The following is a 14,487-nucleotide window of genomic DNA, read 5'->3' as shown; positions in this document are numbered from 1 at the left end:
ATTGAACTACTAACAGTCAGACTTCTGCGAATTTCGGGGCTGCTTTCCAGAGGCAACGCTCTAAAATATTCTTGTTTGTTTCTTCCTTTTATATTTTATAGCAGTTAAAATGCCAGATAAAGCCTTTCATATGCATATGTCTTTCTTGATATTACAGATGTTTGCTTTTTAATCTCAGTTTTTTTTTGTATTTTTTGTATTTTTTCCAAAAACAGTTGAAAAGTTAAACAAATTAATTATAAATCTAAATACCGTTGTTGTTAACATAGATTGAATGATTTTTGTGTGTTTACCTCTTTTCACAACTGTCATAAAAGTACTGTACACAAGAACTAGTGAAATCATGCCATATTTAGCTTAATTCATGAGTTTTTTTTACTGTTAGTTGGAAATAATCATAGCTTAATTGTCATTTGTTCAGCTTTCTTTTTTGTTTTTATTTGCAGCTACTAGAATTACAATAACATAAAAACTTAATTGACATTAACTGGACCATCATTCAGTACTAGAACAATAGGTGTTTATTATGAATAATTGACCTAATTTCACTTGTTTATATTGATCAGTATTAGTTGATAGCACTTAAAAACAATACCTTGATTGAGTTAGTATAAAAACGAACTGATGTAAAAATGTTGAAATATCAATATTTCTAATATTTTCAGCAATTTACTTTGCCTAGTATCCAGACTTTTTTTAAGAACTGGTCACTTTTGACTTAGAACTTATTTATAGATAGTTCAAGTAGTTTTGGGTTACATTTTACTTTTTATTCTTATCAAAATACAAATTTCATGGTCTTGAATCCTATGAAGTTATTATTACGTAGTTTTTTTTTGGGAAAATTGCAAAGCTGTTGGTAAGAATAAACAAAAGGTTCTATACCATTTGCTTAACTTTCACAATGTCTCAAAAGGAAGCCAGCTACACATTAAATCATTGGAGTAAGGCTCAGCTTAGTACAATTGCAAGTTATTTGCCCTTTAAATTATCTAAAACTAGGAAAGAGATTCTTATTCAAGGGCAGGTTATGAAATTATGAGATGGTTTAACCCCAATTTTTTATATTAAGTATTCTTTTGTTTCTTTTATTGTTTTCTTAAACCACGTAAAATGCTTTAAAAAAATTAATCTGAGACAGTTTAATTATGAGCATGTTTAAATATGAAACGGATGTTTCAAAACAGTTTCATAATTATATTAGGTTATACAGACATATTTAACTTTGGCACACATGGTGATATCTTTAATAGATTATTTTCATGCTGATATGTTTAAAAAGCGTGTAATATAATGTATTTGTGCTATTTTATACTAATTTGAAAATGATTACAGCTGATAAACTAAAATAATCTGAATTTTTTATATGGTGGCCATCTTGGATTTTGGCAGCCATGTTGGATTTGCAAAACCTAGATCCAAGGCTTGAATATAAATAAATATGTAGTTATGTTATACAATAATTATAAGTTGCTGTTATTTCATACTGTTCTGTAACGACGACAACAGCTGAAAACTATAATATTCCGAAAATTTTAATATGGTGGCCATCTTGGATTTTGGCAGCCATTTTGGATTTATACAACCTAGATCCGAGGTTTGAATATATATAAATGTGTAATATATCAAAGTGGTGCTATTTCATACTGACCTGTGATAACTACAGCTGTTAAACTTTAATATTCTGAAAAATTTAATAAATGGCGGCCATCTTGGATTTTGGCGGTCATCTTGGATTTGCAAAACCTGAATTCGAGGCTTTAATATAAATTGATGTGTAATTTAATGAATTGATGCTATTTCATACAGTTCTAGTTATGACTACATCTGAATACTCTATTTTTCTGAAAATTTAATATATGGCGGCCATCTTGGATTTTGGCGGCCATATTGGATTTTTTAAAAGTGGATCCCAGGCTAAAATGAATTGAAATACAATTTCCTGCCACCATGCCAAGTTTCATGCTTTTCACAAGAGGTGCACAATTCACCCTATTTTATGCACGGATTTCTTGGACTAATAAGCAAAATAAGCTCATAAAAACAAAAAAAAACTCTTAATTTTAAATTTTATGAGTTTATGTTCTTTATTTAACTACGGAATGAAGCTCATAATAATCAAATGTTGGCTCGGACAGACGGACGGACAGACGGACGGACGGACGCCGGACGAAAAGCGATCACAAAAGCTCACCCTGTCACTTTGTGACAGGTGAGCTAATAAAAAAATTGCTGAAAACTAATCCTGGCTACATAACATTATTAGTTTTTACTTTAGAAAGTAACAATTATATAGATCTGCAATAAAATTAGGAAATTTTCGTTCCCGGTGTCAAGGTAAAAATTGACTGCTCATATTTGAAAATAGGTCCGAGTTTTATAAGCTTTTTTAAATTTATGCATTGTTCAATGGGAAAATAGAAATTGATTTTACAGAGAAAATGTTATTTAATTGTATCATGTAAAAAGTTTATATAATATTTCACAATGTTTATTTACAAATATTTGATGTTTAATACACCCATTGACAGTTTCTATAATTATGAACTACATAAATAATCCAGGTATATCGAGTGAAAACTAGAACTGTGTCCAAAGGACACGGATGCCCCCACTGACAACATAATGAACATATACATGGTATATAGTGCAAAATCAACAAAGGCCCATAATTCTGTTAAATTTGGTCGCAGCAAAAATTCCTTCCTTTAATTCCATCTACACATTAAGGTTGTTCATCCCTGGAAGTTTAAGCAAAATCTGCCATCCGCTTTAAGAGGAGTTGCGTTCACAAAATTTCTATATGGTATATAGTGAAAAAAATCAACAAAGAGCCATAATTCTGTTAAATTTGGTCGCAGCAAAAATTCCTTCCTTAACTACCATCTACACATTAAGGTTGTTCATGCCTGGAAGTTTAAGCAAAATCTGCCATCCGGTTTAAGAGGAGTTGCATTCACAAAATTTCTATATGGTATATAGTGAAAAAATCAACAAAGGGCCATAATTCTGTTAAATTTGGTTGCAGCAAAAATTCCTTCCTTTACTACTATCTACACATTAAGGTTGTTCATCCCTGGAAGTTTAAGCAAAATCTGCCATCCGCTTTAAGAGGAGTTGCGTTCACAAAATTTCTACGGTACATAGTATATAGTGAAACAAGGAACATCGCAATGCGATGCAACCAGGTTTTCAGCAAAATATTTCACAGAAGCTTTGTCATGAAGGGGCATTTGTTTTTAATTGAACTTTTAGGAGGAATTATGGCTTTTTTAATATTCTCAAACAAAAATGATTGAGAAATTTTATGTTGTCTATTCGCCTTTTTTTCCCAAATATTTTAGAAAGGTAAACAGTACTTTATTTTTGCTTAATTTTTGCATTTTTGCGTCTCTTGTCATTTTCTTTTGTCAACAATATTGGCGTGTGGTGTTTTGTGCGATATCAAGAAAAGTATGTTCACAATTTTAAAAAAATACTTGAACAATGTCTTGGAAAAAACATGGGAATTTAGTGAGCGCCAGGGCACTTGATGACAAAGCTTCTGTGAAAGTTTGGTCAAAATCCATTGAGAAATGTAGGAGAAGTTGCGCACTGTAGAAATTGTTCACTATATATTCTGTATAAGGAAAACATATACAAAGGGCCATAATTCGGTCAAATATTATCCAATCACAAAAACCCCGACAATATGTGCCAGGCACTTGATAACAAAGCTTCTAAGAAAAGTTTGGTCAAAATCCGTTGAGAAATGTAGGAGGAGTTGAGCACAGAAGAAATTGTTCTCTATATATTCTGTATAAGGAAAAAATATACAAAGGGCCATAATTCGGTCAAATATTATCCAATCACAAAACCCGACAATATGTGCCAGGCACTTGATAACAAAGCTTCTAAAAAAAGTTTGGTCAAAATCCATTGAGAAATGTAGGAGTTGCGCACAGAAGAAATTGTTCACTATATATTCTATATAAGGAAAAAAAACAAAGGGCCATAATTAGGTCAAATATATATCAATTGCAAAACCCTGGCAATATGTGACAGGGCACTTGATGACAAAGCTTCTGAGAAAGTTTTGGTCAAAATCCGTTGAGAAATGTAGGAGGAGTTGCGCACAGAAGAAATTGTTCACTATATATTTTATATAAGGAAAAAAAAACAAAGGGCCATAAATAGGTCAAATATTATCTAATCGCAAAACCCCGACAATATGCGCCAGGGCACTTGATGACAAAGCTTCTGTGAAAGTTTGGTCAAAATCCGTTGAGAAATGTAGGAGGAGTTGCGCACAGAAGAAATTGTTTACGCCCGCCCGCCCGCCTGTCGACATACCTCAATCTAATAACCAGTTTTTTCCTTCGGAAAACCTGATTAAAAATACTTGAATGATGTCTTGGAAGAAACATGGGAATTTAGTGAGCGCCAGGGCACTTGATGACAAAGCTTCTGTGAAAGTTTGGTCAAAATCCATTGAGAAATGTAGGAGAAGTTGCGCACTGTAGAAATTGTTCACTATATATTCTGTATAAGGAAAAAATATACAAAGGGCCATAATTAGGTCAAATATTATCCAATCACAAAACCCCGACAATATGTGCCAGGCACTTGATAACAAAGCTTCTAAGAAAGTTTGGTCAAAATCCGTTGAGAAATGTAGGACGAGTTGAGCACAGAAGAAATTGTTCTCTATATATTCTGTATAAGGAAAAAATATACAAAGGGCCATAATTCGGTCAAATATTATCCAATCACAAAACCCGACAATATGTGCCAGGCACTTGATAACAAAGCTTCTAAGAAAGTTTGGTCAAAATCCGTTGAGAAATGTAGGAGTTGCGCACAGAAGAAAATTGTTCACTATATATTCTTATATAAGGAAAAAAAAAAAAGGGCCATAATTAGGTCAAATATATACCAATTGCAAAACCCTGGCAATATGTGACAGGGCACTTGATGACAAAGCTTCTGAGAAAGTTTGGTCAAAATCCGTTGAGAAATGTAGGAGGAGTTGCGCACAGAGGAAATTGTTCACTATATATTTTATATAAGGAAAAAAAACAAAGGGCCATAATTAGGTCAAATATTATCTAATCGCAAAACCCCGACAATATGCGCCAGGGCACTTGATGACAAAGCTTCTGTGAAAGTTTGGTCAAAATCCGTTGAGAAATGTAGGAGGAGTTGCGCACAGAAGAAATTGTTTACGCCAGCCCGCCCGCCCGCCCGTCCGCCTATCCGCCCGCCGACATACCTCAATCTAATAACCAGTTTTTTCCTTTGGAAAACCTGGTTAAAAATATAAACAACTATCAAATGACATTATTTACCATTTTAGAAGTATCTCATTTTGGAATAGGGAAAGTGGGAGTTTTGTGTTTGGATGAGAAGTATACATATCTTTGACATTTTACCCTTGATGCTTCTAAATTTACTAACTAACTTGCCTTGGTTTGAATGTTGAAACTGACTTATGCACTTCCTGGTTACCCTTTTTGCTTTTGACTCCTAACCTGCTGGTGCTACTAGTATTATAAGAGCCCAGGCTCTTTCTTTTGTCAACAATATTGGCGTGTGGTGTTTTGTGCGATATCAAGAAAAGTATGTTCACAATTTTAAAAAAATACTTGAACGATGTCTTGGAAAAAACATGGGAATTTAGTGAGCGCCAGGGCACTTGATGACAAAGCTTCTGTGAAAGTTTGGTCAAAATCCATTGAGAAATGTAGGAGAAGTTGCGCACTGTAGAAATTGTTCACTATATATTCTGTATAAGGAAAAAATATACAAAGGGCCATAATTCGGTCAAATATTATCCAATCACAAAACCCCGACAATATGTGCCAGGCACTTGATAACAAAGCTTCTAAGAAAGTTTGGTCAAAATCCGTTGAGAAATGTAGGACGAGTTGAGCACAGAAGAAATTGTTCTCTATATATTCTGTATAAGGAAAAAATATACAAAGGGCCATAATTCGGTCAAATATTATCCAATCACAAAACCCGACAATATGTGCCAGGCACTTGATAACAAAGCTTCTAAGAAAGTTTGGTTCAAAATCCGTTGAGAAATGTAGGAGTTGCGCACAGAAGAAATTGTTCACTATATATTCTATATAAGGAAAAAAAACAAAGGGCCATAATTAGGTCAAATATATATCAATTGCAAAACCCTGGCAATATGTGACAGGGCACTTGATGACAAAGCTTCTGAGAAAGTTTGGTCAAAATCCGTTGAGAAATGTAGGAGGAGTTGCGCACAGAAGAAATTGTTCACTATATATTTTATATAAGGAAAAAAAACAAAGGGCCATAAATAGGTCAAATATTATCTAATCGCAAAACCCCGACAATATGCGCCAGGGCACTTGATGACAAAGCTTCTGTGAAAGTTTGGTCAAAATCCGTTGAGAAAATGTAGGAGGAGTTGCGCACAGAAGAAATTGTTTACGCCCGCCCGCCCGCCGCCCGCCCGTCGACATACCTCAATCTAATAACCAGTTTTTTCCTTCGGAAAACCTGGTTAAAAATACTTGAATGATGTCTTGGAAGAAACATGGGAATTTAGTGAGCGCCAGGCACTTGATGACAAAGCTTTCTGTGAAAGTTTGGTCAAAATCCATTGAGAAATGTAGGAGAAGTTGCGCACTGTAGAAATTGTTCACTATATATTCTGTATAAGGAAAAAATATACAAAGGGCCATAATTCGGTCAAATATTATCCAATCACAAAACCCCGACAATATGTGCCAGGCACTTGATAACAAAGCTTCTAAGAAAGTTTGGTCAAAATCCGTTGAGAAATGTAGGACGAGTTGAGCACAGAAGAAATTGTTCTCTATATATTCTGTATAAGGAAAAAATATACAAAGGGCCATAATTCGGTCAAATATTATCCAATCACAAAACCCGACAATATGTGCCAGGCACTTGATAACAAAGCTTCTAAGAAAGTTTGGTCAAAATCCGTTGAGAAATGTAGGAGTTGCGCACAGAAGAAATTGTTTCACTATATATTCTATATAAGGAAAAAAAACAAAGGGCCATAATTAGGTCAAATATATATCAATTGCAAAACCCTGGCAATATGTGACAGGGCACTTGATGACAAAGCTTCTGAGAAAGTTTGGTCAAAATCCGTTGAGAAATGTAGGAGGAGTTGCGCACAGAAGAAATTGTTCACTATATATTTTATATAAGGAAAAAAAACAAAGGGCCATAAATAGGTCAAATATTATCTAATCGCAAAACCCCGACAATATGCGCCAGGGCACTTGATGACAAAGCTTCTGTGAAAGTTTGGTCAAAATCCGTTGAGAAATGTAGGAGGAGTTGCGCACAGAAGAAATTGTTTACGCCCGCCCGCCCGCCCGCCCGTCGACATACCTCAATCTAATAACCAGTTTTTTCCTTCGGAAAACCTGGTTAAAAATACTTGAATGATGTCTTGGAAGAAACATGGGAATTTAGTGAGCGCCAGGGCACTTGATGACAAAGCTTCTGTGAAAGTTTGGTCAAAATCCATTGAGAAATGTAGGAGAAGTTGCGCACTGTAGAAATTGTTCACTATATATTCTGTATAAGGAAAAAATATACAAAGGGCCATAATTCGGTCAAATATTATCCAATCACAAAACCCCGACAATATGTGCCAGGCACTTGATAACAAAGCTTCTAAGAAAGTTTGGTCAAAATCCGTTGAGAAATGTAGGAGGAGTTGAGCACAGAAGAAATTGTTCTCTATATATTCTGTATAAGGAAAAAATATACAAAGGGCCATAATTCGGTCAAATATTATCCAATCACAAAACCCGACAATATGTGCCAGGCACTTGATAACAAAGCTTCTAAGAAAGTTTGGTCAAAATCCGTTGAGAAATGTAGGAGTTGCGCACAGAAGAAATTGTTCACTATATATTCTATATAAGGAAAAAAAACAAAGGGCCATAATTAGGTCAAATATATACCAATTGCAAAACCCTGGCAATATGTGACAGGGCACTTGATGACAAAGCTTCTGAGAAAGTTTGGTCAAAATCCGTTGAGAAATGTAGGAGGAGTTGCGCACAGAGGAAATTGTTCACTATATATTTTATATAAGGAAAAAAAACAAAGGGCCATAAATAGGTCAAATATTATCTAATCGCAAAACCCCGACAATATGCGCCAGGGCACTTGATGACAAAGCTTCTGTGAAAGTTTGGTCAAAATCCGTTGAGAAATGTAGGAGGAGTTGCGCACAGAAGAAATTGTTTACGCCCGCCCGCCCGTCCGCCCATCCGCCCGCCGACATACCTCAATCTAATAACCAGTTTTTTCCTTCGGAAAACCTGGTTAAAAATCAACAAAGGGCCATAATTCTGTAAAATTTGGTCGCAGCAAAAATTCCTTCCTTTACTACCATCTACACATGAAGGTTGTTCATCCCTGGAAGTTTAAGCAAAATCTGCCATCCGGTTTAAGGGGAGTTGCGTTCACAAGATTTCGGGACATACAGACAGACGGACGGATGTACGGACAAACGGACAAGTGCAACGCTATATGCTCCCACTTTGTGGGGGCATAAAAACACAAGTTGTTTCCTTTATCTTCAAGTAAAATCTATATCTCTAATGCTAAAACAATGCAAATTTGGCAGTTTTTAAACCGCTAGTTTGGGGTGATTTAATGTCAGATTTCAAAATATATTGCACCAATGAAAAGCTTGTGATCTTAGCTTCGTTTCAGGAAAAATGGTGATTTCGTCGAACTACCGGTTCTGCTAACTTAATTTATGAAAAGGTGCGAAAGCGGTTTTGTCGATCTTATGTTATATTAAAGGCAAAGAAGACATGGTTTATATATATATATAAAGTGTTTTTATCATCAATATTTTGATAAAATAAAATTATGACACAAATGTCATTATAAATGAATATTATATATTGTACAAGTACATGTATGTCTACTGTATATATTATACTTACTTTGATGATTTGTTCGTTAATAAATAGATGAATAAAGTATTTAAAAAAGATGTGTTGCTTAATATTTGTACCCTGATTTTGTACGTAATAACTTATTACGTACAAAATAAAGGTACAAATTTTTCTTTTTTTGGATTTTTTGGATTAATATTTTTATATGTTTTGGTTTCTCTTGTTTTTGTGTATATATTTAGATTATAAAATACATATTTAATTCTTTCTCTTACAGGTTTTATATTTCTTCGTATATGTCGATTTTATTCCGATCAATAACATTGTTCCTTCTTTTTCAGCTTTTACCATTTGTGAATATAGTTTGACATATTAATAAAATATGTTTTCGTATTTTGCAGGCTTTGCTTAATGAGTACATATTTGTGTACATTTTAAATCATTATTTTTTTTTCCAGGTTTTACTATCTTATATATGTATACATCTGTATATATTTTTATGATGTGATCTTTTGTATTGCCTTATGCTTTTATGTAAATATTACTATGATACTAAAGAAAATAATAAATAATAGGTTTAAATTTTCAATATCTTGTCTTTAATTGCATGAAAATGTGTGACAAACCACACATTAAGACCCACGATAATTGACGTGACTATTACTGGTCGGAGAGAGATCTCCGACGCATAGATAACCCCAACTCTTGATAATTATAGAATATAATTTTTATAACTTTGTTTTTCAACAAAAAAGCATATGGTCACCTAGTAGTAAAGGAACAGGACAGAATGTGATGATTTTTTGTAAGTTGGTAAACTTTTTAATATTTTTCAATTAACTGAAACTTTTCGTTGGCAAAAACTGCTTCAAAACGTTCTTTTTACTAAATTACAATGAGGTAGTTAGAAATGTATTGACCACAGGCCACTGACTTGAGAAATATTTTTGAAAACTTGTTTTTACAGGGTTCTCACTAGGACTTTAAAACATGGAGTCCATGGACTCCCAACCCTGAAAAAGTTGGAGTCCAAAAGCGCGTCGCAATTAATATGTTTACAGATTAGTTATTTAATGCTCACAATAGCATTGCTGATATTTTGAATCTTCAAGAGACTTTCAAAGTTTATTATTCACAACAAACTCTGAACTACATAGTAAAATTATTGTTTTGTTATTAATATTTATTTTGAAATTATTTCATTATAATGCATCAACACATGGAAATCGTTTTTTATTTTTCACTTTCATACCAAATCAAATTTTATTCTGGTAAAATAAGTCCACTCTAAAGACAAAAAGTTTATATTTGTAAAAAAACGTAAATGTATATAGGCAGCGTTTAGCGGAATGAATAGGAAAATCGTGTACAGCTTCACACAGTGTGTAAGAGATTCATCCGATCGACAGTTATTTTAGCAAATATCTTCAAAAGCACAGGCAATCGGTACGTGGCTTGGATAGTATACATGTACATGACCACGCCCACTTATTTTTTTATAAATATTTTTTTTTCACTAATAAAATATTTTTTTTATTCAAAATGTTTTTAAAATATCTTTTTTTCAATAAATCAACAAAGAAAATTTGTTTTTAAAAAATTTCATCCATATATACTATTAATTTGTTTTTAAAAAATTTCATCCATATATACTATAAATATAGTATATTTATAGTATATATGGATGAAATTTTTTAAAAACAAATTTTCTTTGTTGATTTATTGAAAATAAATGTTTTTAAAATATATAGTATATTTATAGTATATATGGATGAAATTTTTTAAAAACAAATTTTCTTTGTTGATTTATTGAAAATAAAATATTTTAAAAACATTTTGAATAAAAAAATATTTTATTAGTGAAAAAAAAAAAATTTATAAAAAAATAAGTGGGCGTGGTCATGTACATGTATACTATCCAAGCCACGCACCGATTGCCTGTGTTCAAAAGGGGGCAAATTGAAGATCGATATTTAAAGATTTCATGTTGATTGAATAATAAAGGAACAATTCATTCACATGTTTGGCTTGGAAACTGAGAATTTTTGCGAAATTTTAGGGTTTCTGGCGAAGTGAAATTGCCGATGTTCGGGATCAATTTTCTGATAAAATCTAAATATCAAAGAAAAGCGTATGTGTATTTTGGTTTGTTGCCCTGGAATTTTGGCACAATATCTCAAATTCGTAATACTCTTATAGATCGTTTTTGCAGGAATGAAACGACAGCAAAATTTTGCCTAGAAAATGCCGAAAATATTCGACAATAATTCAAAATTACACTCATTTGTAATTTGAGAAAACAGTCTTTAAACTTGCGGCGTAAATAGTCAATATTTTTATCCTTTTGTCGGTAAAATTTGCTAATTTCCAATTAACTGTTGATCAAATATATCTCGTGTTTTATCTGGTAATTACACCTACAACGCGTGTACATACATTAGTCTGATCTCTATTGCGTGATAATGATCGAAAGCGTTATCGCTGATTGGCTAATCGCTTCACGGGTCGATGTGCATAGGACCGCCTACCTATAGACTGACACGCGCTGACGAATTTGTGTATTAGTGGTTGTAAACAATCGGCAATGTTTATGCGTCCCCAGGCAAAATTAAGCGTACGTGGAATCCTTGCTCTGGAATATTTGCGTCCAGCTGTAATAAACATGCGTACCGGGATGCCGAAATAAGCGTCCCCGAGAACCCTGTTTTATATCAACAAAAAATAGATAAACATATAAGATGTAAAAATAAATTAATGATGCTGATTTTCCTGTAATTTTTTTACTTAAAAATTTAAGTGACCACTTTACTGTTGAGGTGTAAAAAGACCATGTTTTGTATACCCCATTCAGGACCTTAAAGAAGTACCAATTCTCATTTTCATACGTAATTTTTGTAGTGTAATGTGAAGTCTTCGAACTGAACTTTATTGACCTTTTCGAAAACCTAGCTAAACACTGTTTTCCGGTATGTTGCGGATTTAGCTCTGCGGAATTACACCAAATGAAGTACATAACACAGTTACATGATATTTCTAATTTTCTATCATTATTTTACCGATTAAGGTGAAAAAAATTGATGTGTTTGAAAATTATCAATATTCCTTTAATATCTATTGCAAATTTTTGTAAAAAATAAATTGTTATTAATATATCAATAAAATTTAAACTGGCGTAGTGGAATCTTCCATAATAAATAAGGTTATTTTCTGCATAAACTTGTGTATTTACTTTATTTTTTGTATGGAATTATTCATACAATGATATTCAATTATTTTCTTATAAAGAAATAACTGTTTTATTTCAATTTAATTTTAAAAAAAGAAAGAAAACATAAGAGTTCGCTATTACACTCCATTAGGTGAATTTCCCAGAGCTATGTACAGAAAGTACCGGTAAACGGCGTTTAGCTAGGTTTTCGAATCCATGAATTTAGGTGGTTCAATATTTAAAATATATCAAAATATATAGGAAGATAATTAAGATATTACAAAAAGTATGTGATTTAGTGTCGGAGTTATCTCTCCAACCAGTACTGGCATGCGAGCAGTTCCCGTACAGAAGCAGTACCCGTATTTTTCATTTAAACGCTTGATTTTTACATGCATTCTTCAAAAATTCATTTCAAATCAAGCAGATACATAAACGAGACAAAATCTAAGTGTCAGTTCGGCAGTACTTATAAAAAGTCTCATTTTAAATCACTTTCACCTGTGCGTTGTCAAAACGTGACCTTGTTTTATCTGGGGGATTCCGTCCTTGCGCGCATATGCAAACATACTTACACGTGAGGCATGTTTAAGGGGTTTCCACTAATACCACCTGTTTACAGATAAGAAGGCAATGTGATGAAAACTTGTTTAATTATCAGAATTTTGACCAATATTACTATATAAAATAATTTTATGGCTTTGATGCTTAAAATATCATGTATACAAGCATGCCATCGCATGTGAATGCGTTGAGGGGTAACGGTACCGGGTAATAGATACACTCGTTTAGTCTACTTTCTATTTCCTGAATTACATCTATTTATCTCTTAGAAAATGGTCTGTTCAACAATTATAAATGAAAAATAGGTCCGATATAATAAAATTGTATAATTATAATGGGTTAAATTTTATGTACGGGAACTACTTCTCTTCATACAAAATAATGGATAATTTCTGTACCCCATATGAGGCCTCATAACTAAGGGTTATTCTATGTTTAGAACATGATGGAATTTCCATGATTTGTGTGACGAGCCGAATATTGATATGTAACGGCAATTCAAATTTTGGTGAGTGAGCGTAAAAAAAAAATAATGTTTAAGCAATATAGTAAATCTATAATGGTATAACAAACTTACATAGATGTTCAAGTTCTTTGGATACTTTGACACACAGATGTAATCAGATAGATTAATCTGAGCAGTTTATTGCTTGTCCATTCAACAGGAAACCAGGATGTGGACTGAGGGAATACTGGGACGTCCCATCTCACCAAGGTCAAACACCACTATATTTCGGTTAGGTCAGTGACCACCACACTCCTCCCCGTCCTATTTGAAAAGGCTGGCTGCCAGATAAGACCTTTTTAGTATCTAATCCAGAACTCAATACGAGCCTATTGAATGATTTCCTGGATCCTTACCAGTACTGGTACTGTACCCTGCTCTAGTACAAGTACCAAATAGGTGATTATCATAAACCAATCACCTGAGCAGCTCAGCTATGACTTGATCAGCTGAGCAGCCCCACTAGGACTTACTCAATTACCTGAGCAGCCGACTATGCAGAATTCTACGACTCACTCAATCACCTAAGCAGCCCACGATGCAGAATTCTACGACTCACTCATTAACCTGAGCAGCCCACTGGAATTTATTAGAATGAATTGTCACAAGTAGCACCCTGAGAAGAATTAACCAACATTAGTCTCTAACAATCACCAACAAACATAAAACCTCCTTCAGGTCTAATTGATTCACTGAAGACTTATCTCTTACTACTGTCAAAACACTCTAACCCACTCATGCACTGGTTCACACTCAGATGCAAGGATATGCAACTTATATCTAGAGACTACCGCAACACCTATCACATCTACCAGCTTAACAGCATGAGCATCCTGAGGATTATACCCCAATCCTCAATATAAGACCTTATCTGGACAATAAACGATCCAAACTCAGATTTATATTCAATTACCAACAAGAAGTAACCTTCACCCACAAGCTGTGAAACCACATTAAATAACCACACTGAATCATAAATCTCCAGTCTTATATTCTTATACCTCCCAAAAAGACAACACATTTCCTTTGATAACTGTTATAACTCTGACATTATTTCAAGAGCTCAACCTAACAGATAACATCATGACAATTACTACTTCAGTTCTGCAAGATGCTCATTCTATTTCTGCCATAAGAAACCCCCAACCACGCAATCCAATATTGTACTAACATTTGTAATGATCACTATTAATAGATGCCTGCATCCAAATAGATCCCATACAAACTGTCATATAAATTGCTTGTCGGCCTAACAAGCAACCTACCAAATGACATTATAGGTCATCTAGCTTAGT

General features: G+C 33.6%; 1 long non-coding RNA gene across 1 annotated transcript in view; it reads right to left on the bottom strand.

The window, feature by feature from the left end:
• LOC132758852 (uncharacterized) overlaps positions 1-14,487 on the bottom strand; it is a 43,225-nt gene that overhangs the window by 21,982 nt on the left and 6,756 nt on the right. The window lies entirely within an intron of this gene.

This window comes from Ruditapes philippinarum, unplaced genomic scaffold, assembly GCF_026571515.1.
Source record: "Ruditapes philippinarum isolate M1 unplaced genomic scaffold, ASM2657151v2 ctg1440_1_1_1_1, whole genome shotgun sequence".
Taxonomy (NCBI): domain Eukaryota; kingdom Metazoa; phylum Mollusca; class Bivalvia; order Venerida; family Veneridae; genus Ruditapes; species Ruditapes philippinarum.
The sequence above is the reverse complement of the archived record's forward strand: the minus strand, read 5'-3'. Positions and strand labels throughout refer to the sequence as shown.